The sequence below is a fragment of the Rhinolophus sinicus genome, linkage group LG05 (assembly GCF_036562045.2).
Source record: "Rhinolophus sinicus isolate RSC01 linkage group LG05, ASM3656204v1, whole genome shotgun sequence".
Lineage (NCBI taxonomy): Eukaryota > Metazoa > Chordata > Mammalia > Chiroptera > Rhinolophidae > Rhinolophus > Rhinolophus sinicus.
Genome location: NC_133755.1, coordinates 119,603,891 through 119,628,731, shown reverse-complemented (window position 1 = coordinate 119,628,731; position 24,841 = coordinate 119,603,891).

The window sequence follows — 24,841 nt, the reverse complement described above, 5'->3', positions numbered from 1 at the left end:
GAGTTATTTGCATGTAATAATTGTCATCCATTTAAACATTTCTTGAGAATCCACATATGCCAGACACTGTGCTGCATTCTGGAGATAAAAAGATAAATAAGAAATAGGTTTTGCATTCAAGAAACTTATAATTTAGTGAATGAGACTGACAAAAAAAGACATAGTTGTAGTAAATCATGACAAGGCTGGGTAGGTTACAGGAAGCACAGGGTTTTGTGAGAGCACATGAGCAGAGAACCTAATGTGGAGGATGGAAGTGGTCAGGAAAAGCAAATAATCTCCCCCCGTAACACTTGTTCCCCTTAAGAAAAGATTGGGAATGACTAGATCGAGGACTGGCAATTTCTCCTCCTGCACATTAGTAAGTCACAGCACCAGCATATGTGTGAAGCTGGAGTGTGAAGGATGGGGCATGAATGATTATGGTGTCAGAAAGTGCCAGAAGAGCACTGTGAATTTCTGCCATTTTTGAATAGCATAGAAAATTACAGGGATGTAATTTGCTTTGTCAGTAGCCCCAAAAGAGCTTCCTGGTAGGTGAGAGGGCTATCTAGAAACCAGATGTGTAGAATGTATCTTCCCCTGCCTAATTAAGGCTAATAAGATAAGAAAGATGTAGCCTCACCAAATCTCTCATCCCGAGGACAGAATACGTGAGGCCTCTTTTCCATTTGCCAAAGAACAATAGATGTGCCCTACAAGAGAGCCAGCATTGGATGCCCAATCTAGAGAGACTAAGAGGGTGAAAGACTAATGTCTAAGTCAGGGAGAATGCACACAACATCTCAAAGTCTAGATTTGAAGTGAAAATAGAAACCGGCATGGCCAGAGAAGGAAGGTTCCTGGGTCAATAATTATAAAGACCACTCATACAAGTATTATGCATCTGTCATGTGCTAAGACATTATGGTGCAAAGGGGGTGTTTAGTCCATCCCAACCTTACCCCAAACATATACTGCAGGTTAAAATAGTGGGATTTCTCTGCCAACACAACTTCAAGGCAAATCCTTTAGCTGTTTTCCCCCTTCCAATGAGATGGTGGTCTGAAAGTTCCTCCTGTATGTAGGGTTCCTCCTTTGCCATGGACACCTGTTCCCAGAAAACTTACTAATAGCACCCTCTTTAATTCTCCAGAGTTCTCATTTGGACTATAAATTATCACCCTATACAAAGATTCCCCAATTGTGCCAGGAACTGGGCTGAATCCATTGCTTCCACTATGTTATGTAATCCTCACTACTATCATCTCTATTTTTAAAATGAGGACGTCAGGCTTAGAAAGTTTAAGGAGCTTTCCTAAAATCCTATAATCATTAAACAGAAATAATGGGAATTGAACTCAAACCTACCTGAAGCCAAAAATATAGGCTATAGTTTACCCATGTTTCTGCAGTAAAACACTGCTCCCTTGGCAAGAAAATGAAAAGCTACATCCAGGATGAAACTAAATAAAGAAATACACAAAGATTTAGTCATTCAAAAGCACTGTGTATCTGCCATGTTCCAAGTAACCATGGTCTAACCTACTTTAGTTGGGTCTCAAAAAAAAGGAGGCTAACATGGGGAATTGTATTTCAGGAAGAGGAAACAGAGATGAGAAAAAAAACACAGCCTAATAAAGAACTTCTGAATGTTCAGCAAAATGAGATTAGAAGGCTCAGGTTTATAGAGTACAGGAGTCTCTCCTCATCCATGGAGGTAAGTTCCAGGCACCCCAGTCAGTGCCTGAAACCATGGATAGTACCAAAACCTATATATACTATGTGTTTTCCTATTATACATACCTATAAGAAAGTTTAATTTATAAATTAGGTACAGTAAAAGATTAACAACAGTAACTAATAATAAAGTAGAACAATTATAACAATATACTGTAATAAAAATTATGCCAATGTGGTCTCTCTCTGGCAACTGAGACCACTACCAAGTGACGAATGAGTGGGCAGCATATACAGCATGGATATGTTAGACAAAGGAATGATTCATGTCCAAGGTGGGAAGGAGCGAAATGGCGTGAGATATCATCACCCTACTCAGAAGAGCATGCAATTCAAACTTATGAATTTGCTTTATTTCTGGAATTTTCCATTTAATATTTTGAGACTGTGGTTCACCATGGGTAACTGAAACCTCAGAAAGCAAAACCTCAGATAAGGGGGGGGGACTACTGTAAGCAGAGAACTGAAGACACTCAACTGAAGGCACTGAACAGCTCATAAGGGCCAGGACTAACGCTGTAACAGTGAGGAATGAGAGGAGAGGTGTGGGTTGAGAAATATTTGGTAGATACAATGGACATATCCCAGTGACCAAGTGGGTGGGGTAGGAGGGAAGCCGATGGAGAGGGCAAGAATGATGTTCAGTTCCGTCTGTGCTTCCCAAACTACTGACTGAAGATAAATGATTCAGAATTTCTAGGTGATAGGCCTTGTAATCTGATTAACAAATGTCGCCAATGATACTTATCCTCTGGGAAGCTGGGGAAACTGGATAGTGGATAATGGTTCCATTAATAGAGTCAAGGATGAAAGGAAGAGTATTTATAGAAAGTATAAACGCATTTTGGAAATAATAAATTTGATCCAAGTGGAAATGTTTAACAGGTTACTGGGCATCTGAAACTGAAAGAGCCATACTGGAAATTTTTAAATTTAAATTTAGGAAATTATCCATGGGTAAGTGTTAATGGGTAAAATCACCCCATGGTACCAGATATTATGATAAAAATGAGGAACGAAGAACAAAACCTCAAATAATAGTAACATTTAAAGAGAAGATGTAGAAAAAGGAACCAATTAGAGAGAGAGAAAGAAAGAAGTTTTGGAGGAGAGAAAGGAATCAAGAAAGGATGGTGTCAGAAGCTAAAGAAATATGGTTTTCAATGAAGAGGGAGTGATTAGCAGTGTCAAATGCCACAAAGGTAAAAAATTTAAATTTTACCTTGAAATTGGCACTTAGGAAATCACTTGCAATTTTACCAAAGCAGCTAGATTACAGTGAAATGGAAAGTAAATGGGAGTGAGAAAGTGTAGACGAGCAACTTTAGCTACACTTTCTAAAATCTTGGCAGAGAAGGAAAGGATTGGACAGTGAGAAGGTAATACCTACAGAGGGATTTGGAGTTGAGGGGTAGCTTTTCTTTTTTCAATCTCTGATTAAGGCTGTCAGGAGTTGTCAAGGAAACAAGGGATAAAGACTCAGGCAGAAGAGAAAGAACAGGAGAAAACATGACTTGAAGCCTCAAGACCCACTAGATATTATTTTATGCTAAAGGATACACAACCATGTGTTGTAGGCCACGGGGAAGGAATCATGAGGAATGAGAAGGTTAGCATGTAAGAAAGAGCAGATAATTAATGGGCGAGTCACTGTGAGGGTGAAAACAGGGTAAGACCAAGCGATAGATAGAATTTTAAGAGGAAGAATGGATTGTTCTTTGAGAGGGAAATAAAGAATAAAGAATGGATAAAATCAAGAACTTTTGATGGACAAAGAAGAATTCAGGGAGTGTATGCCAAGTGGCTTTGTCCCAGTAAAGTAGAGAATCAGGTCATCCAGAGAGAGAGAGAGAGAGAGAGATTAGATCAACAGTCTATGGTGATGGCTCCAGTGAGAAACCTTTAGAAGATTATGGAAAATTGACATTTGAACACGTTGGTTCAAAATCCTTGCCTTGCTGTGTCCACCAAACCTATATTATGATCCTTCTCCAACTGCACCAAGCCCCACCTCCCACACTAAACCAGACTTCAAAACGTCTGTAAAGATTGCCGCTTTGCCCTTGCCCTTCTGAGATGCTAGTGAGACTTGTTCAGGTAGAGACTTGTTGAGGTAAGCAATAAATTCAGCTTTCCATTAGCCACTGATTGTCCTGGCAATATTTGGGGGAATCAGCATTCAACAGCTATGTCTTAAAAAAAAAAAAAGGAAGGTAATTAGATCTTTTCTTCACAACTAGGAACCAACCATTCATGTGATAAAACTAGATTTCTAAAAATGGATGTTAAGAAACATTAATACTGAATAGCTTAGAAGTTTCCTGATGAAATATATACATTTAATGAATAAGGAAATTAAGACTCAACAAATATAAATAATATGGTACAAAGAGATGAGTAAATAGAAACCTAAGAAAGGGTCCCACAGGGTTTCTCTTAGTAAGGGATCTCTGTAATCTCTGTTTTCCCTTCTCTTCCTCCCTGGCTCTCTGCTCCCCTACACCTTTCCATTAAGAAGTTCACCTGTTGCCCCTGTTTCTACTCCATTGGGCATGACCCCCTCCCCTGAAAGACGGACCTGTGGGAGGTAAGGAGAGTCCTGTACCAATGGCACAGTGCTTAAGGCTGAGAGTAAACTTTGAAATATGTCAAAAAGAATTCTAAACTCAAGCTAAACAAGTGTGTCGAAGCCAGGCTGTTCATCTGCAGGACATTTTCCTGTAGCAACTTTTCTGTGGTATGTTCTTCTATCTCTTATTTTTTGTCCTTCTTCAAAACAGCTCATCACTCATTGTACCAATCAGAGCACTGCTTTTTTTCATATCATTAAACTAATGACAGCATTAGGAACATAATCTTTATCTTATTTATTTCACTATTTAAGTAGTTGATTTTTTTTTCACGAGTTTTTCCTTTTTTTTTTTTAATTTGCTCTACTTCTCAGTTTTCCTATGTCTTTATTTGCTATTATTCAGTAAATCTATGGGCGCCTGAAGTTTGGTTTAATTCCTAGATGAATTAGTTACCCATCTCTCTGTCTTACAGTGCTAAACAGAGTATTTGCTGAACAGATACTTGGATCAGAATAAAAAGTTCCTTTTGCTGGAGCAATGTGTAAGTCCATTATCCCTTTACCCATGTACCCAGGCACCAGATTGACAGATGCTACAACTGTTACAGTGACAGAAAGTTACTCTGTGCCAGGCACTGTTCTAAGATCTTAACCTGGGTTAACAATTCAATCCTTAAACTAGCCCTATAAGTACTGTTATTATCAGCTGCATTTTCAGAAAAGAAAACTGAGGTACAGAAAAGTTGAATAATTTGTCCAACATCAAGCATCTAAGTGACAGAGCTAGGATTTGAGCCCAGGTCACCTGACTTCAGTCTCTTAACCATAATACTATGCTGAGGACCATTGTAATTTTTCTTGATTAGAAAAATGTAATAACAAAACAAAAAAAAAGTTACATGATTAAATTTGGAATTAATTTTAAATTTTCTTTGGAATTGATTTGTCCATATAACTTTTCACAAATGAATGAGCATTTTCTATTTAACAACTTTTAAAAATATTATTTGATTCTGAAAAGTGAGAGATTGACTAATAATTTTTAAATTCTGTGGAATATATTTGTGCTAACCTATCTTGTTTGCACAAATGAAGCAGTTCTTTCCTTACCTATGACTTAACTTAACTTTTGGAGCAATATACAAAGAGAAAGAGAATTTGATTTATTCTCCTAGTTGGGCAAGTTTTAAAGGAAATAAAATTGAAAACATTATGACTAGTGGCAGAAATATTTGGAGCTTAATATCTTTGCATTTTTAAGAAAAGAAGTGCTCAACCCAGGAAAGTTCATGGGCTGCATTTCTCCTTAAAAGTTGGGGTGTGTTTTCTCTACTCCTTCCATTTCCACCTGGGGAAGGAGGGAAACTGGGAAAGTGACTGTGAAATTCCATTTTATTTTTCTTGAAATAAAATGTGTCTTCTTTGTTCTTTAAGGCACTGCCTCTGTGCTTGTAATTCTTAACAATCCTTCCTTTACAGAGACTCTAAGTGACATAGAAAATGGTTGCCAAGAATTCAAAACCATCACAAGTCATAAGGGATTATATTTGAGTGAGAAGCTGCTAAAATTGTTTCAAATCACCCAATTTCACATAGTTGAAATGTGAACAGGGGAACGGAGGTGAAACGTAAGCTTTTAAAGGAATGTTAACTGCTATCATCAGGGAAAGATATCAAAAAAAAAAAAAAAAAGAAAACCATACTGTCAGTAAAAACATGGATATATTCACTAGGATATTGGTGGGGGGAGCCAGATGGGGAAAACGATGGAACAGAAAACAAAAGGGCAGACAATGTTAAATCTCTGTTTAATAAACACAGCTGGGATGCAGCTGAAGTTGAAGGAGAAATGGAAGCTACCTTTTTACTCACAAAGAAAATCTGCTAATGGTGGAAGTGAAATTGAATATTTAGTGAATGAATGGGCATTTTCATGCCAAGAAATAGGCATGATTATTTATTCCCAACAGCTTGTAGGACTTAACATTAAAGAGAAATTGCAAGAATCAAGGACTGCCAAGAGAGGATGTCTGCTGGCTTGCATGGGAAGCACATTGACTGTGAAAAGAAGAAATGTGCAAATCTTTGCAGCCATAAATGCACTCAAAAAGTCAGCTATTGAGAATATCCTGATGCATTTGGACATTATAATGCAGGCATGATAGTCTTAATTAAGATAAGCTTCTTTTTATTCCATAGGTAAGTTTTCTTTTATGACCAAATGATTTTATTTATGAGACAAATCAGTTAATCAAAAGTAGTGCCTTATTGAAATATAGTTCTTAAAATATAGCCTCATAGATGTGAAAGCTGTAACTTTAGTAGATTTACAGATCTTAATTTAGATTCATTTTAGTTATTAAATTGTTGAGTGGAATGCATGATATCAGAAACCATTCTAACCCTAGTTATTATTCTGAGACACAAATTTGATTTTCACCTCCCTTGATAATTTAATGTGGTAGGCTTTGTTAGGAGCATGAATTAAAAAACTTGTTAATCAATTATGAGATATTTTTATTTTTCAGCAAGAGTACATACTTCCTTTGCCTAGAGGGGGTACTCAGCATAGGTGGAAATAAATACTCCAGCCCGGGAGTCTGGAGATTGGAAGTCAGCAGGCTGCTTCCAACTTCCTGTTTAACTTTAAAGGAGTCATTTAATCTCCTTGGGCCACAATTTCTCCACCTTAGAGATGGGGTTAATAACATCTACTAATAGGGGTGCCAGGAAGACAAAAGTGATAATATTTGCTTACATGATGTATTCTGCTTGCTAGGTTTCATTGGCCTAAATACTCTACATGCATCATCTGATGTTGTGTTCAGTGTGAGTCGCATCCCCTGAAGTGGTGTGATTCAGCACACTGAGTGAAATGTGCTTCCTAAAGTAGTAAACTGGGATTCAAACCCAGCTGCCTGGCTTGAGGATTTATGGTCTTAACCACTAAGCCACACTGCCTCTTTGAGGCAAAAGAGGAGATGATGCTAATAAAAATGTTGAAAGTGCTGAAAATACTGAAAATGTTGAGATTAAAGCCGACTTACTTCCTAGTGTTGCATGGCAGAGAAAAGCCATCATGTGTAAAAATCTTTCAAGACTTCCAATATTTTTTTCAAGGCTTAGTCCAATTTATTTTAAGGCTTAGTTCCCCATATCAGCAGTGCTTGGAGAAACCTCCTCATTAACAAAAGCATTGACAAGTAACACGTGAATGTTACTGTATGGAACCGGATACCAGGATATAATATCTCTGGTGGGGTGGACATAATGGGTTTCCCTGTTCATAGGACAGTGACAGGATTAATGAAATGGCCTTTGCCTGGGTCATTCGCTGAACTGTAAGTGCACTAATTTGTTAACACCCCCTTTATTCTTTGATGTGATATAATAAATAAACATATAAAGATATATAATAAACATATTATAATAAACATATATATTAAACATTAATAAATAAACCTGTCACAGTTGTCACATTTTAGTAATTTCAAAGTTAACCTCATGATGTGGTTAGGGAAAATAATGGATACGTAGTCATCCATCCATGTATCCATCCATCCATCCATCCATCCATCCATCCATCCATCCATCCATCTACAATTCACTAAAAAAAAAATTTGTTGTATTTACTATCCACTGAGCACATTCTAGGTTCTAGGGTTCAAAGATAATTAAGAAATGTCACTGCCTTCAGGTAGCTATAATCTGATGAGAGGGGAGACAAATTAAGAGGTAATTAACACTTGTGGCAAGGGCCAAAGTATAAAAAAGGAATCACATTAGATGAGAACACAAAGAGCCAAACAACTGATCTAGTGGAGGCTTAAAAGTCTTCATAGAAACAGGGACCTCTGACCTGGGTCTTAAAGGATGTTTACCGTCTGTTTAGATAGCTATTCTTTATAGGGGAAAAATTCCCTCTACTGCTTATTGGAGTTTCTGAATTCAGTAAAGCAAATGGCCTTATCTTCAGCTGCTTTTAAAAATGATAGTTGAAATCTACTTATTTCCTAAGATGCTAAAGGAACAGCTTAAATTAGTTATCATTAGTTAATAAGACCATTAGCCCACGTCAGGGTAAATATGACACTGAGAGAGGAAGACACACTAGGCATGGGGGACCCCATTTCAAATCCCAGTCTGCACCAACTTGTAGTGCAATCTTGGGCAATACAAACTGATATAATGAGAAGGGGAAAAAATTGTTTTAATAGAAGTTTGAGTTGAATCCCTGGAATGCATTAAGGATGACCCTTTGGAAAAAAAGTGTTTCATTTAAAAGGAAAGAAGGGAAGGAAGAAGGGTAGGAGGGAGGAAGGGAAGGAGGGAACCTCGGACCATATTTGATGTTGTTCTTACTATTGAAAGGAGGTTTTCCTGGGGGGGGGGGGGGGGGAAGTGTCCTGAAAGGAAAGCCATGAATAGAGAGAAAGGTAAATCACCCCTTTTTTTGTAGAGTTGTTCCCTGGAGGCTCTAGAGATGGGAGCTTCTGGTGATGCTGCAAGGACTCTCAGGAGAGGGCAGACCATGTGGAGGGAGGATTGTGTAGCCGTGACCGTGACATGGAAGGCCAGGGCAGAGGAAGAAAGGAGATGTGTTATGTTCAGCTTCGGATTGCTTTCTGTGACATGCTCTCTGTTGTGTTACGTTGTGGTGCTTTTGGGGGAATAAGGAAAGAGAGGTGGTGACCAGTGTGAGGCAAAGCCCTCACCACTCGAGAGCAGGAAGTGTGTCTGCTGTGTCCACTCTCACAGTGCTGTGCATGTTGTGGGGCTTCGAAAGGGAAGAAAGAGTGAAAGGAGTGTTTATGGGAGAGCTGCACATCTGGGAATATTGACCAGCATGCCCGTTGTGGAAAATACTCTGGTAATATCTTTTAAAATGAAATCCACATATGCCCTTAGATACAGCACTATCACTTTTGAGAAACTAGAAATTACCAGTGTGAAAGAATTTGTGTACAGAAATGTTAATAGTAGCATTATTGGGTGGTGGCCAGCATTGTTGGTAGTGGCCACTTTTATTTACCAAATTGATAATGATGTTTAAGGTTTAACTTCTAAAGGACTGCTTTAAATTAATTCATTCCTAAATGCAAGTGGCACCATCCAAGTGACATCCATCGCCATCTGTTGGTAGCAAGCAGAGGTGCCCGTCTTTGTACTGAGGCACAGCTTTGTTCCTCCATGAGAGAGCAGTTTGTAAATCAAAAGTTTGGAAGTACAGGAATGTGGTTTGGTGTTTGGGAAAATGGCTTTCTCATTCTATGCTGTGAGGGGAATAAAACGGTACAATCTATGGAGGGCATTTAGCAATGCATAGAAAAATAATTTAAACTATATTATATTACGTATGTGTGTGTGTGTATATATATATGTATATATATATATAATATAATTTAAGTATATGCACACATTTTTATCTAATTGAGTCAGTTTGTATGAAATTATAATAAATAAATTATCTCAGATGGGGGAAAATATTAATCGGAAAGTAGGTCCATTAAAGCATTGCATAAAAAAAGAAAGAAAATGGAAAGACTCTATTTGCTATCAAGAGCAGATCTGTTAAATGAATAAATTCAATTTGATGCATTCACTAAAATGGGGGACACATTAAAAAAATGGGAAATATTTACTACACCAAACTAAGCTATGGTGAGGGAAAGAAAATAACAAAGCCCATTTTCTTATTTAAAGATCTGGAATTATATATGCCAAATGCTGAAAGTGGTTATCTGTGGGACGTAGAATTATAATTGTTTTCATTTTCTTTTTTCCTTGCATGTATGTTTGTTTATGTGTTTCATACTTTCTACAATAAATACAAAGTACTTTTGTAATCAGAAAGGACAATTCTTGAAAAATGGCCAGAGTGGAGCATAGGGAAAAAACAACAACAGTCACGTATTTATCAATTTTAATCAGTGTAGTAGGTGAAAGTGACAAAATCAAGTTGGTAAATGCTAGACGCACCACTATGGCCGCTCATCACAGCCTAGGGCTGCCCTGGAGTCCCCGTCCACCCTATTTCTCTCATTTCTCCTCTGCCCCAGGCTGGGCCTCTAGTTCTCTCAAATTCGATTTTACCGAAGTCTCTGGCATCTGTGCTCCTTGTCCATCTGCCCCTACAGATCAGCAAGCCCTCCCCATTCTCCTGCTTGCCTTTAATTCCCATTGCAAAGCCTATTTCCTCTCAAAGGTTTTCCTGAGTTTGCCTAACTACTCTGTGTTAATCCACTGGAACAATTTGTGATCTTGGATAAATTAATTAACCTCTTGGTGAATCAGTCTTCCTGCAAAATGGGAATAATAAGAGTACTTACATCACATGTGTAAAATACTTAAAATAATGTCTGGCAAACAGGCAAGCCACAGTCAGCGCTGGTTATTCTTATTATTTAGCAATTGCTCTCATTTTATTATTTTTCCAGGGCCTGTTCCATAGCACCCTGGTTCTATTAGATATTAATAGGGTAAGATTATAAAAATAAATCCAAGTGAGGGAAGCACCAGCTAAACAAAATGAATAGGGTTCTTTACTGCAAAATTAATGGGATCTGTGCTAAGTCTGAATGAGGGAGATAAAGTGTGGCAGGTTTCCCAAACTTTTATTAAAAAAAAAAAAAAAAAATCCCTGGATCCCTCTTCTTAAGGCATCTTAACGAATGGACGAATGGTTCTTCTGAAAAGGCTAACGTGTTTGTTTGTCATTTACCATAAATAGATTTGTCGTTGTCCCCTTATTCACTTCTGCTCAATAAACTGAGGACAAAGACCTGGTTGCTTATATTTTTGTTTAATTTTATATAAATTCATTAGTTCTTTTGAAAGCACTTTGAAATAAGAACTATGTAAATGTAAGGTGATGGCTCCTTTCTAAATGGTTTGCATTTCTGAGGCATGAAAACTTTCTTGCCTGGATCAAATGGGTTTTAAATAAATTTTTATTGAATGGAACAATGAGCAGATGACTACAAGAACTATTTCACAGTGTAAAATAATGAATTAACTAATTGTTTTGGAGAGCTGACTACAGCAGTGATTCTGGGAAGGGAGGCTGTGTTCTGATATGAAATGTGTGTATTACATATATAATTTACACTGTATTATTGCATGCTTTTAGAAATTTAACTCAAGAAAGGTTTGCAAATAACTCAGAAATCCAGCCGCACCTTTGTGTCATAAAGAGTACCCTTTTCAAAGCCTGTACAAGTGCAGACTTAGGAGCTGATTTTAGCAGCGACCTTGGCTGTCTGCTCTCTTTGGGTTCTTGGCATATTGAAATCAATGAAACAGAATCTTCTACTGATTTGTAGTTGTTCAAATGGGACACATGCAGGTGGTCTGAGCTTGTAAGCTGGAAGGCTCATCCAGTCCTCAGTTTACAATTCACACTCTTGTTCCACCCATAGGTAGGCTTTTTGGTCTGGTGACCCTTGGTCACCCAAACAATTGTTGTTTACACCCTGGATGGGAGTTTTATCTAAATTATAGGATGCTTGGGACTACCACGCTTTACAGATGATGGATATAGATTAGCTGATCTAAACAATTAATTAAGGAACAATCTGATCCCTGGTGACAATTAGGATGTTTAAGACATCTTGCTGACAGCTGTGGTGACAGTGGACAGACAATAAAACTACCCCTCTTTGAAAACAAGAAACTGGGTCTTTCTGATTCACAAGCAGTTTTTTCGGTTGGGGTTTTTTTTTTGTTTTTTTTGTTTTTGTATGGGCTTGTAAAAGACTTAAAAATGACTGAAAGTATTGTCACAAAGTGGAAAATGTAGAAATGGCAACCTATAATTCTAGCTGAATCATTTCTCAGATCCCACTCTTCATAGGATTACTCTGACAGAAGAAAACAGAGAAAATTGATACCTTATACTTTCCCTGAAGTACATCGATTTTAAAGTGTAAGTCAAGATATTTTCAGAAACAGGACATGTGGGGAACCCCCTCACATTGTCTTTCAGCATACCTAAGTAGGAAAGCATTCTGCAGCTTACAGAGCTATTCACTTTTAACCTTTACTAAACAAGGTTTAGAACAACAGGGTTTAGAGAAAATACGTAGGGAAGCTAGATATCCTAAGATGGCCACAGAGTACTAGTGTCTTGCTACCACTCTCAAAAAAGAAACTTTTTAATTATAAATGCTCTGAAGAAAGAATGAACTTTTAAAAACATTTTTGTATGTTTACATAGGGTCTTTTCCCAACTCCTCCATCAATTGAATAAGCCTGTGAATGTGCTCCAGGCTGGCTCCTTCCCTATAGAAAAGAACACGTTTTACCAGAAAAGATTTTGAAGAATGTGTCCAAATCCTAAATCCTGTCTTCCCCATGAGGAAAAAAATGGAGAGGAAATCAGGACATGGATTTCTATTTCAACTCTTCTTTCTTAGATCTTTGAATTACAGGATATTAAAAATAAACCTAGAAGACAACGCAATGAATTTTTTGAGCAGCTGGAAAAGAAACCATAAAACAAGTGATTACAATCAGCAAAGTGTGATAACAGCTGAACGCATTAGACCCATCCTTAAAACGCCAGGCCCCACCCCCTCCCCCTCTTGGGCCTTTTCGATAGAGAAGGGGATGTCACACAATACAATCCAAACACGTTCTCTGTCCATATTGGGTTAAGAAAATATAGTGCTGGTCATTGTCCCCAAATGACAGACATCCACAGATGGAAAGCGGGAGGATTTGACTTCCACAGTGCTGCTCATTGCATCCGGCAAATTCTGTTAGGAAGACACCCACCTGCACCCAGCTCTGGCCTGGGTACTATAAAAAGAATTAAGTTCCTCGTGGTCACTGCTCTCTAGAAGTTTAGATAATTTCTCTTTTCATGTCTACCTTTGGCTGAGATTGTGAAAGGAAAGCCCTCACAGTATGGAACTTTTCGTACCTTCAGAAAAGTTCTCAGTTAAAAGGGTCTTCTCTTTAGTATACGTAGAACCCTTAAAAATTGCCCTGTTGAAGAAATGCCTTTTGTGATGTGGGAATAAAATACTTCAATTTTCCAAGTTGTTATCGGAATGGATTTAAAAGTTGTTTAAGTAACAGTAGAAAAAAAAGTTAAAGATGAAATTTGGTTCGATGAAAACAGTTGTAGGGTTTTGAACCTTCTGCTTTAACCTGTATTGCTAGTTTTCACAGTTTAAGTGTGAATTTTTTAGTTTTATGCTATGAAAATGCTTTTATTTTCTCACTTTCAAAATTTTTAAAGAGGAAAAGGTTTTCTTCAGTAGGAAATTTTGATGTGTATAAACAGAACGTCAAAGAAAAGAGACTGCTTGAAAACGTCTGAAAAAGTTCATACCCAAACAGAGAATTTCAAAGCAGACACCATATGCTTAACTCTATAGTCAAGCATAACCCTTTATATCTTCAGGTTTTCACCGATTAGTTTGAGATCATACAAAAATGTCTTCTTTTTCTTTCTTTCTTTTCTTTTTTTTTTTTTAGCAGTCTTCATTTGGGGAACTCATTTTAATGCACAAAATTCAGTACATGAGCCTCTTAAAAAGTAGGACACTTCTTAGGGTTGGGGCATCAAAGTTTTCTCCAGCGTAGCTCTTGGTTTCCCTTTCAAATCTGAATACTTCTGTAGAAAATAATATAAAACATTAACATTTAAATATTAAATTAGGTTTAATATTTCAGATCTCTTGAACATGTAAGCTTCACATTAATTGAGATAATAACAAATAGTTCTGGAAGTGGCTTTTCTAGTTTTAGAAATGTAAATCTCAAAATTGATCTAAGTAGATTTGGTATCAGTTCATCTTATTAGGGAGTTTGACATCCAGACAAAAAGGAACTCTTGTCTGCATACAATTAATTTTATATCATGGAAGCTTATAGTGATCTAATTTTGTATAATGAATGGCTTCTTTTCAAAAAATGATTTTTAAAGTTAAGATCAGATGTATTATTTTTATACTAAAAAAACTTGCTTTAAAAATATAAAGACAGTTGCTTGATAAGAATTTATGTATATATATTATATGTATGTACATATAAATGTACACACACGTATATCCATGACAATTTTATTTACAATAATTATTAAACCATTATTTAGATAAATAGAAAATAGTTCACACAATGATTACTAAGCAAATTGTTAAAAACAATTATGATAGTCATCAACAATTAGCTTTTTAGAGCATATAATAATTTGGGCGAGTGCCCATAATATAATATTAACTAAAATGAGTAAGATAAAAAAAAGGTAGATATGTCATGATCCGAACTGTGCATATGGAAGAATATTTTCTTCTTGACAATAGAAGACCACTGTCTTTAAAAAGGCTTCATGTTAAAATGAATCATATGTATTTCTATAGCTGTGAACCTTATTCTCTGTGCTTCTTTCTCTTTGAAAACGGAGTGCTCTCTTTTTACCCTTTGCACAGAGCAATATATCTTGCCCAGTTGAACAATAAAAATGATTGAGATTATTAGGGGAACAGAGTTTAATTTGTAGTTTATTCCAAGACTTTGCATATTTCTTTAATACTTCTCAGAGGGCATAGTCCAACGTGCTAAACTAAAACAAAGATGCTAGTTTGAAATCTTTTATCATGAAAAAATATACACACTAACTCTGACTTCAATAACTTTAAATCACTTTGAGACATTGGATTTTAAAACTGTGTTGCATGGCATAATTTATTAAAAAGTTAAAAATAGATCCCTGGGCAGTTAGATGTGAGGGTTTCCTTTCTTCAATCTACTAAAATATTTTAAGAAAAAAAGTTTAATTCAAACTTTGAAATTATAGTGCTATTATACTATTCCTTTTATCCAAAACTTTAATTTATATCACCTGTATAAACATACTTGGGATAGCTAAGTATACAAATGTCCAACCGATTTCTAATTACTTTGTAATTTTCATCAGTGCTGGACAGTCCGTGGGTTTTTACTGTAACTATACATGTACAGTGAAAAGGAGCTACAAGACAGAGCTTGACAAGTTTCACTCTCTGCTGCCTACAACAGCGCTAAGAGAACGAGTGTGGGCAAATCTGGGCCTTACAGCGCCACCCCATGGTCAAATGAGCGAAGGGCACCGCCGGGGTGTACTCTGCTCTTTCACTCAATATTCTCCACTAAATCATGGTAAACCTAAATGAGAGCCTTTATTCACTTGGTTTATTCAAAACGTCAGCAGTTCTGAATAACTTAATTTCTCTTCACTGGTGGCTAAGCAATTGCTGAATTTAGGAACATCTTTGAATACTTTGTACTATAACTTAAAGAACAGCCTCTTTTTTTCTTTTTTCTTTTTTAGAGTAGAAAATGTGAGGATCTAAGTACTGGCACGACCAAAGAAAGCCTGAGAGTCTGTGTTACCAAATTCATTCCCACAACAATTCTAATTTAATTATCAGTTTCAATACCTAAAATCAGTATACATAATATTTCAATATTGTTACTTTGCAAAGGAATCGTAAGGTTTGCTAAAATTGCCAAAACCAACAAACAAAACCCATTAAACCTTCTGGGATATTAAAACAGAATTTGAATGTGTGAGTCATTACATTTATGGATAAGAAAATTAGGGGGAAAAGCAAGCTACTGTGAAATGACAATTAAGTTCTTACATGGATTAAAAACTATTTTTTATAGCTACAGAGCCCCTCAATTTTCACCCCAGTGATCTCTGTTATATAAAGTAAAAAGAACATTACCTTTCCTATGATCATTCCAAAATTACTTTTTTAGAGTAAAAGAAAAAATATAGTTGAAATTCTACTTGCCACTTTTGTATCCACATTAACAGAATATAAGTTTTTTTAATAACTCTGATTTGAAGGCTATTTGTTTGTGTTAACTATTTAAAATTTTTACCATTGTTACATTTCTCAAGATTAATAAGTAAGTCCTCAAGACTCCCACATGCAATGGAAAAAATCCACTTACAAATGTAGCAAGCCCTGGGCAGAGGCATTTCTTCAGGCCATTCCCAAGGAAGGGAGTAGGGATAAGGGGCCAGATTCAGGAGTCTAGTCCAGCATTTCTGGATCCACACACCCTCTGTTTAAAAAAAAAGAAAAGAAAAAAAAAATCTCCCAGCCAACTTCACAAATGGCTTTTGCAGGCATAATTGGGGTGAAAACCAGCAGCAGTTGGGGGGAAATATATAAACTCTGTAAAGAAAAGAAAAAGTTAAATAATGGAAAACTTCCCAGGAAAAACTCTTGGAAAATTGGACAGGAAGACTAGGTAAATGGCATTTTTCTGCCTGTGCTCGAGCCCTCTTTCCAATGACTTCTTTTGTGTCAATAGAAGTCACTTCACTTATCTCTTAGGATTTTTCTTCTTCAGAAATGGTGATGATGAAACATTTTTAATGAGCAGAGCTATTGTTTCCCTGCTCTGTCCTACTCCTTGTGTTTTAAAGATGGAGTATAAAAACTTTTCAACTTAAAGATGTTACATGTTAATGGAACTGTTGTTTAATGATTGACATAAATGTACAAATCAAGGGTACTGTCGAAATAAAAGAGCATAGGAAGTAAATGGAAGAAAAAAAGTCTTTTTTATATTTCATAGTTTAGGTTAACCCTGCTATCTTTTTAAATTGTGAAATATAGCTTCATAGAGAAGAATATATAAAACATTTATTGTATAAATAATAATAAAATAAACACATGTGGAACTGTCTATCAATTAAGAAATAGAACACTACTCTATTTTAGAAACCCTCTACTGCCACTTCTTCGTTACATTTATTCCTTCCCACAGTGGTAACCTTTATCCTGACTTCTGTGATATTCATCCTCTTGTTTTTTAAAATATAATTTTACTATCCATGTAAGTATAAACTGAATGATTTTGCATGTTTTGATCCATCTCCTGGAGGATGGAAATTTTAGAGCGTTCATATACTCCCACTTCTTTCTCCTGGCCAAAAAACTCAAGTTTCCCAGAATCTATGTCCCCTTCCCAAGCAGACATCAGTCTCCCTGATTCCAGTTACTCTATGCGATTCTTATGCTGTAGATGGTTAGTTTATAACCAGTGCAATCAATGGATGCTCCAAAATTGCCAGGTCTGGGTATAGGTTAATGTGTAGGAAGAATAAGTGGACAGCTATGTTGTGTGATTTTAAGGCATCAGACTCACCATTCTGGTATCCCAAAATATGTCTCAAAATCAAGTTAATGCCTAAATGTTAAAATTTGGGGCTTTATAGTTTTGACCTAATGGTGTGTTCTGAAAGCAGATAACCCTGGGATAGGCACCCTAGTCTTCTTTATCAAGTATACATTCTTTATAGGTTAAGAAGGTCTTAGGATGGTTTCTGGGATCATGTTTTCAGAGAGGACAAGTTGAGGCCATAAGGACAGAAGGGATCACTGATGGGACCTCTTGAAGACTTGCATTTGATGAGTGAATAGCCAACCGAGGTAGAAAAGAGCAGTGCGTTGAATATGATGTACATGTCAGCAGGGGTCTATGTGTTTAATCTGTGCATGGTGGTAGTGTTTGACTGTGATATATGTGGGCTTCCTGAGGCAAGTGGCACTGTATCAGGTTTCTTTCCCAAGTTTCTTGTGGCATTTTGCTGTGAAAGGAAATCTGTAATCCATGGAGAAGGTCAGCATGTGAAACAACATTGACAGAAAATAACTGAAAGAATTGAGTTTACTAACACTTTGGACAGCCCAGCCCAGCAACTATCTCCTACAGAAATTAACACCCCAAAAGCTGTTGTAAAAAAACAGCATGGTGTTTTAATTAGGAAGATGTACTTAGGAACTTTAAAAAAAGTGCTCTTCCATCAATACAGTGTTTCCAACATTGCCCAAAGCCTTCACTTAATTAAGATTTGGAGACAAGATGTTATGTCTAGATCCAGCCCCATTACAAAGAGTGCTCTTGAATCAACAAGGCCACGAAGTTGGAGCTTGATTTATTTTATCTCTTAAGTTTCCATAAAATTGTGCTTTAAACCCTTCTGTTAAACTCTACTCCTACAGATGAGAGTTGGCACAAAGCATAGGTGGAAATGGTGTGTAGGAGTCAAGCAACATAGTTTGCATGGGTGAGCTGATGAAATAATTAATTCTTCTATGTTCCTATACCCAAAATACTGGATTTGTTGAACAGATAAAAGCCAAAGATTCTGGTTTAATTCAGAAAACCCAGGGTCTCTATGACCAGCCTCCAACTGTGCTCTTGTCCAGCACTTTCTAACTTTGTACATTGGAATTACCTGGAGAGCTTTCAAAAATACAGAAGCTTGTGTTCTACTCCCTGACATTCTAACTTAATTGGTCTATAATGCAACTCATGTATTGGGGTTTTAAAAGATGCCCCCAGGCGATTCTAATGTGCAATCAAGATTGAGAACCACTGGGCTAATCACTCCAAAATTGACCACATTTTATGGTCTGACTCAAAGATAATAAGAAGTAAGGGAGCACAAAATTTGTCCCCAGGCACTGTAATGTTCGAATGGTGACCGCCTAAAAAGATATGTCCATGTCTTAATACCTGGAACCCGTGAAAAAGGTCTTTGCAGATGTGATTAAGCTAAGATCCTCAAAATTGAGATCATTCTGGATTATTTGTGTGGGCCTAAACTCAATGACAAGTGTATTTGTAAGTGAAAGGCAGAGGAAGATTTGAAGTGGAGGCAGAAGGGAAAACCATCTAGAAAAAAGAGCCAGAGATGGGAGCTTTGTTGCCACAAACTGAGGAATACTTGGGGCCACCAGAAGCTGGAAGAGGTGAGGAAGGATTATCCCCTAGAGTCTAAGAGGGAGTGTGGCCCTGACGATACTTTAATTTCCGACTTCTGGTCTCCAGGGTTGTGAGAGAATAAATTTATGTTATTTTAAGTCAACCAGTTTGAGATAATATGTTATGGCAGTCCTGGGAAATTAGTAGACTGTTCAACTGCTTTACTCACATTAACTCATTTAATGCTCACAAAAATCGTTGCAAATGAGGTATTAATGAGCTTTATTTTAGAGATGTGGAAACTAAGGCTAAGACTGAATATCTTGCTCCAGATGCAGAGCTAGCAGTCGCCCAATTAGCATTTAAACTTTGTCAGAGCCATACCAGGTGGGATAACACTCAGAACATGGGACTTCCAGAATATTGATGGCCACTTTGACTTGGATTCAGTACATCCAAACACTTCCTGGTTCCAGCCCCACATGTCACCTCCAAAGTCAATACGCTCCATCTTTAAAACTTTTAGACAGTTTATGTGAATGATTTTCCTCAGTTTATAAACATTAAAATATGCAGTTGGAATTAGATATCTGGGAAGAAGGATGTTAAAATTCATTTATACCACTGCTTGCTATGAAGAATTTTCAGGCCTTGGGGAGCTGCCACATCTATGCATGTTTAGTCTTTAGACGAGACTAAATCTAGACGAGGTGTCTTAAAACTTGAATTGTATTTCCAATTCAGTTACTAAGATCTGAAATCTAGTGGAGACCACTTGAGTCTTCTGTATCTCAGTGTTCTCATATGTTAAACAACGTGGAATCTCTGCCCATCTCTCAAGGTTTTACGTGTGAAAATGCCTTGAAAATGATAAAGCGTTCTACATATTTATGTTGTGACTTTGTTTGCCATGGATAATGCTGAAAGTTATATAGGCTCTGTGATTTAAGTAACTATGAAGGGTAGAGTAATTGAATGTCTTTTTTAAATTAAGAACTGGGTGTTGAAATGGTAAAAAACACATTGCAATCCGGAGAGTCATAAAGTCTTTCTAAGGCTCCAATCTCTAGAGAGATACATATAATATACATGATTAACAATAAAAATAAACTTATTTAAAAAGGAATTGTCATGATTCTAGTGGGTTGTATAAGAAATTTATTTTTATTAGTTATTTTTTTCCAACACCCCAAATCATTCTTTATTCTCATTTATTTTGAACTTAAAGCCAACAGAAAGGTTGAATTAATAGGCAAATTAAATGGAATACTTTTTCCTTATATACAAAGAATGGCATGATTTCATTCATATCCATATACACACACACAGAAATGGATTTTAAAATAATATTCAAATTAGAGATTAATGATGAAAGAACAAATTTTCTTTAATTAATAGTATCTATTATAATTGTAAATAGCAACATAAATAGAAAACATGATTTTATAGAAACTAAATATTTGATTACAATTTTGACAAAATTTTCACAGAATTTGACAAGAGAAGAGATGGTAATTATAATTCTATTAATTAAATTATTTATCTAATGTGGGATTTGCTTAATAGACTATTGCTTTAATTTAAGATTCTTTTAATTGGAGAGAACATTTATGTTTCTAAGTAATGGAGATCCAACTTTATTTGTTTCAAATGACATTTCTATTTGCATGTAATTCATTTTTTCTTCAGATACAGCCCATATTATATAATTTGAATAAATTTTGCCTAATCATATTATAAGAAAAAATTATTTTTCTTGTCATGTGAGAACAAAGGCAACCATATCTTTTTAGACTTAATTTGATGCAGTAAAATAGGAAACTCTGGTCACTTTCTCAAGGAACATAGTATTTTTTCCCCCTGTGCAATCACTTCACTTTTACTTGTGCAACATCAGACCTCAATTCTCTCTCCAAAATAATCATTCTTTGGGAAATGTCCATATATTTGGCATTCTGAAATCCCTGGAGTGTATGCAGTATCTTCAACCTTCATTACATATAGGGACTTTCTCAGAAAGCTATCACAACACAGAAGAGAAAAAATATTTTCAGAAATAAACACTGAACCCAACATTATGAAATAAATATGCTCTGATTTTTGTATCTAGTTTTATTAGCCAGTAAAAACAAGGGAGACATGATAATGGATATGGATCAGAAACGGTTCTTTTCTTAGATAACATTATGATTGCTAAATAGAAATCTCTCAGGTCCCTAAAATGATCAAAGTTTTATTACTCCCTGATTCACATCCAGGGGATTACAAAACTACTTCTTGTTGTTTTATGAAATACACGATTTGGAAGTCTGAAAAGTTTATGTTATTTAACAATCAACGTTTCAGTTAGCTGTGAAATTGCCTGTTTGCATTTTCGGGGTCTGGGCTTGATGCTGGATGAAGCGTGAGTTGTGAACTGCAGTGTGAAAAAAATTTTATGGTCACATCTCAGCCTCCTTCATGTTGCACAGGCATTAATTTATGAAACCACATTTTACTTAAAATGTGAAAAAAAAATCTGATTTTTATGAGAAAATAAATTTGCCTTTGGATAACACTCTTTTTCCTGTGATCAGCATAGATTTGCACTCCAGCGTCTTCCCTTTTAGCTGGTTTAAAATTTCAAAGCCCTGCAGTCTTTCTGAAGAATCCCGCGGTCCCAAGCAGAGCTACCGCACACCTCCACCACCTCTCCGGCTTTCTCTTTGGCGCAGATCGCTAGTCCACGTGCCCCCAGGCATCTTTCAACAATAGTATCAGATTTGCTTGTAGTTCTGAAGTAAATGTTTTCATGGTCTGTCACCTTGATTTTATTAAAGGTGTTGGGACTAAAGCATTAACCAAGGTTGAAAAAACTCGTATAAAGGTTCTGAAATGTTTGGAATTTATAATCACCAATCTCTTTTAGCCTTATATCAATTGTTTTCACATGGGGCATATCTACAATTAATCAGAAGTTAAATAGGACGCCACAGATGTTTTCCAGTACGTAGCATTTCATTTTTTGTGTCTGTGGTGCTTAGATTTTAGGCAAGGCAGCTAGCGTCGGGACTTTTTAAGTTATTTTAGGTGGAGCGTTGCCTCGCTTGCTCTGGTTAAGATCAAGAGTTTTCGGGGTATATAATCTAAATATGAAAAATCCTCCCAGTTGATGCCAGCTCCAGGAATTTCACAATCTCTTGAAAATATTCTGTTTCCAGAGAACAGCAAACTAGAAACTGACTTTATTAAATTTGTATTGGCTGTCCAGGTTTCGGCAATAGTTTATCTTAGTCGTACTTTAACACTTTGTTATTTAAAACAACATTCACACAATTAAAAATAAAACTGCTCTGAAACAAAAGAATTGGAGAGATGTATAGGCACTTTATACACAGATAATGTATATACCAGTGTGCAATTTCAGAACATAAACTTAACTCTCTTATTTGTACACTGTCCCTATTCCCACCACCCTTATTTTTTCTCAAAGGAAACATCCCTTAGAAACTGAACTATTTGGGAGAAATATATACCTTTAACAACACAGATTCAGAGTTGCTGAGCTCAGTGCAAAATTTAATTAAGTGGCAGGAGCCATCTAGTCCCCAGGTGAAGTGCTCCCGGCTGCTGATAGGTGGGCGAAGCAAAACAAGTGGATATTGCAGTGGGGCTGAGTTGTGTGTGGTCTGCTGGACATTCTTTGTCATCCTGTTTGGGAACCAGTTCAGGATCTGTTTCTGTTGGCACTTTCCTCCTGTTGTGAATATATTAGTACATTTCTCAAAGTCTCTGCAGACCTGAAAAGCTGGTAATTTAAGCTCTGGGGCTATGACAGACAGTTCTCCTCCACCAGTTCAAGCATGGGTGATGGGATTTTTCAGAAAGGAAGAGACATGTCTCAAAGCAGAAGAAATACTACTGGCCCAGAGTTAGCTGTGGGTTCTTATCTGTCTTTCAGTTTTTACCATAAATGTTCAAAAAAGTTTTATTTCTGGTCTGGAAAAGCTATGAGAAACTTATGCCTTGTGCTCTGTTCTTCAGCTGATTTCTGAGCCATGGCTTGAAAAATGAGAAACATGTCCATAGGCCATGAAACCTCAGATCACTGTGAGAGTCCTATTGACACATACCTTTGTGAACTGGTTTTCGCTCTCTGCCTTCTATGCTGTTTGGTAGAGTTATTTGAAGATTTCATTTGCACCCTACCGTACTGAGCTCACTAATATGTGCTTATGTGGAAAGATTCTCTTTCATTAAATAAACTCGTGTTTGTACATAAGATAACTTATTTCCTCAGCAGTAAGGAAAAAGAAAAACTATAGAGATATTTAACTGTTTACAAACTTATTTCTGACACACTTAATATAACATCAAATTTTATTTTAAATGCACTAAAGTTTCCTTTTCCTTTTATATCCTACACTTTATTATTTGATAAGCCCCAAAATCCTGGGGTCAAGGATATGCCAATAGTCCTTCTCACATTTTTTTCTAGATTTTTGTAGATTTGCATATAGACTCATTTTGTGCACGATAATCTATATACGTAATGGCATTGTTCTTTTTGTTTCAAGGCGTAACAGCAGCAGTGAAAAGATTTCACATGGCAAATCTTTTATTTTTCCAGAATGCCTAAGTAAAAGCCGCATGCAACATTTAGGGGTCAGTCCTGATGGTTCTTTGTATCTTCACTTATGTGAAATTCCCCACTCATTGAAATCAACTATCCACCTGACACTATAAAACAGTACAACCGCGACCTAAGCCATTCACGCCAGCCACATCTGCAAATGTTTCTTTTCTCCAAATTTCAGTCCCATTAATGAAGATGTGATTGTTTCTCTGCGACCTTTCAGCACACTCCAAATCCTAGGAGACAGGCTGCTTCTCTTCCTAGCCCTACTGCCTACACATGTTCCCATTCACACTGCATCTCTTATCTCACAAGACTCCCACCTCACCATCGAAGGAAAGTCTGTCCCCTCCCCCAGATTCAGGACTGAAAATGAAGCGTAAATCTTACGGGCTAATAAGCACGGCAGTTACTTCAATAAAATGTTACTTAAAAGTCAATAGGCTGCACATGTTAAAGACATTAGAGCTGTTAACAGACCATTGTAAAGTAAGCAGAATCTTTAATAACCTGCATGCAATGTTGAACCGTTCCATTTTCAGCTCAGGACAGGCTTAGCTCTGGAACTGAGGCGCTGCATTTGTGATGTGAGCCACTCCTGCATTCTCAGAATTAGCAATCCAACAAAACTGAACTAAAATCCCAAGCTTCTGGGAAATGTTAAAACCCAGAGGGTTCTGCCTTACCCCTGTCTTGAGCGTAGAGACAGTCAAACAGTTTAATGCTCAGCATCAGACCCAGTGTCTTCTGCTCTAGTGCCTGAATCCTTAAGCCTCCAGCCAGGAGGCAGGCAACATAGAATTAATTGAAGGCACCTAGGGCTGGCTGCTGTCTTCTGGAGGAACTGGACCAAACCCTAGGGGCGCCCTTCAGGCACACTTCCAGAGACCACACTGCAGGGTCAGAGAAGGCTAATAGTGGGACATAGATGACAACAACAAAACAACAATCAGACAAAATTAGTTCCAAAGCATTTTATGCCTTGTTTCTCCATAAGAGAAACAAGGCACTAGTTCTTTGGTCTAAGAAGTTTCTTTCAAACTGCCCTAACCTGGAGCATTTGTTTTTTTAAACAGCTACTTTGAAAGACACTTAATCCCACAGATATAGAACAAATAAACCGTAGTAGTGGAACATCTTACTACTTAGAGAACGGTACTACCTGCCTTTCTGATGCTTCTGGGATCTTTTCCATTATTTACAGAGTATGTCATTTT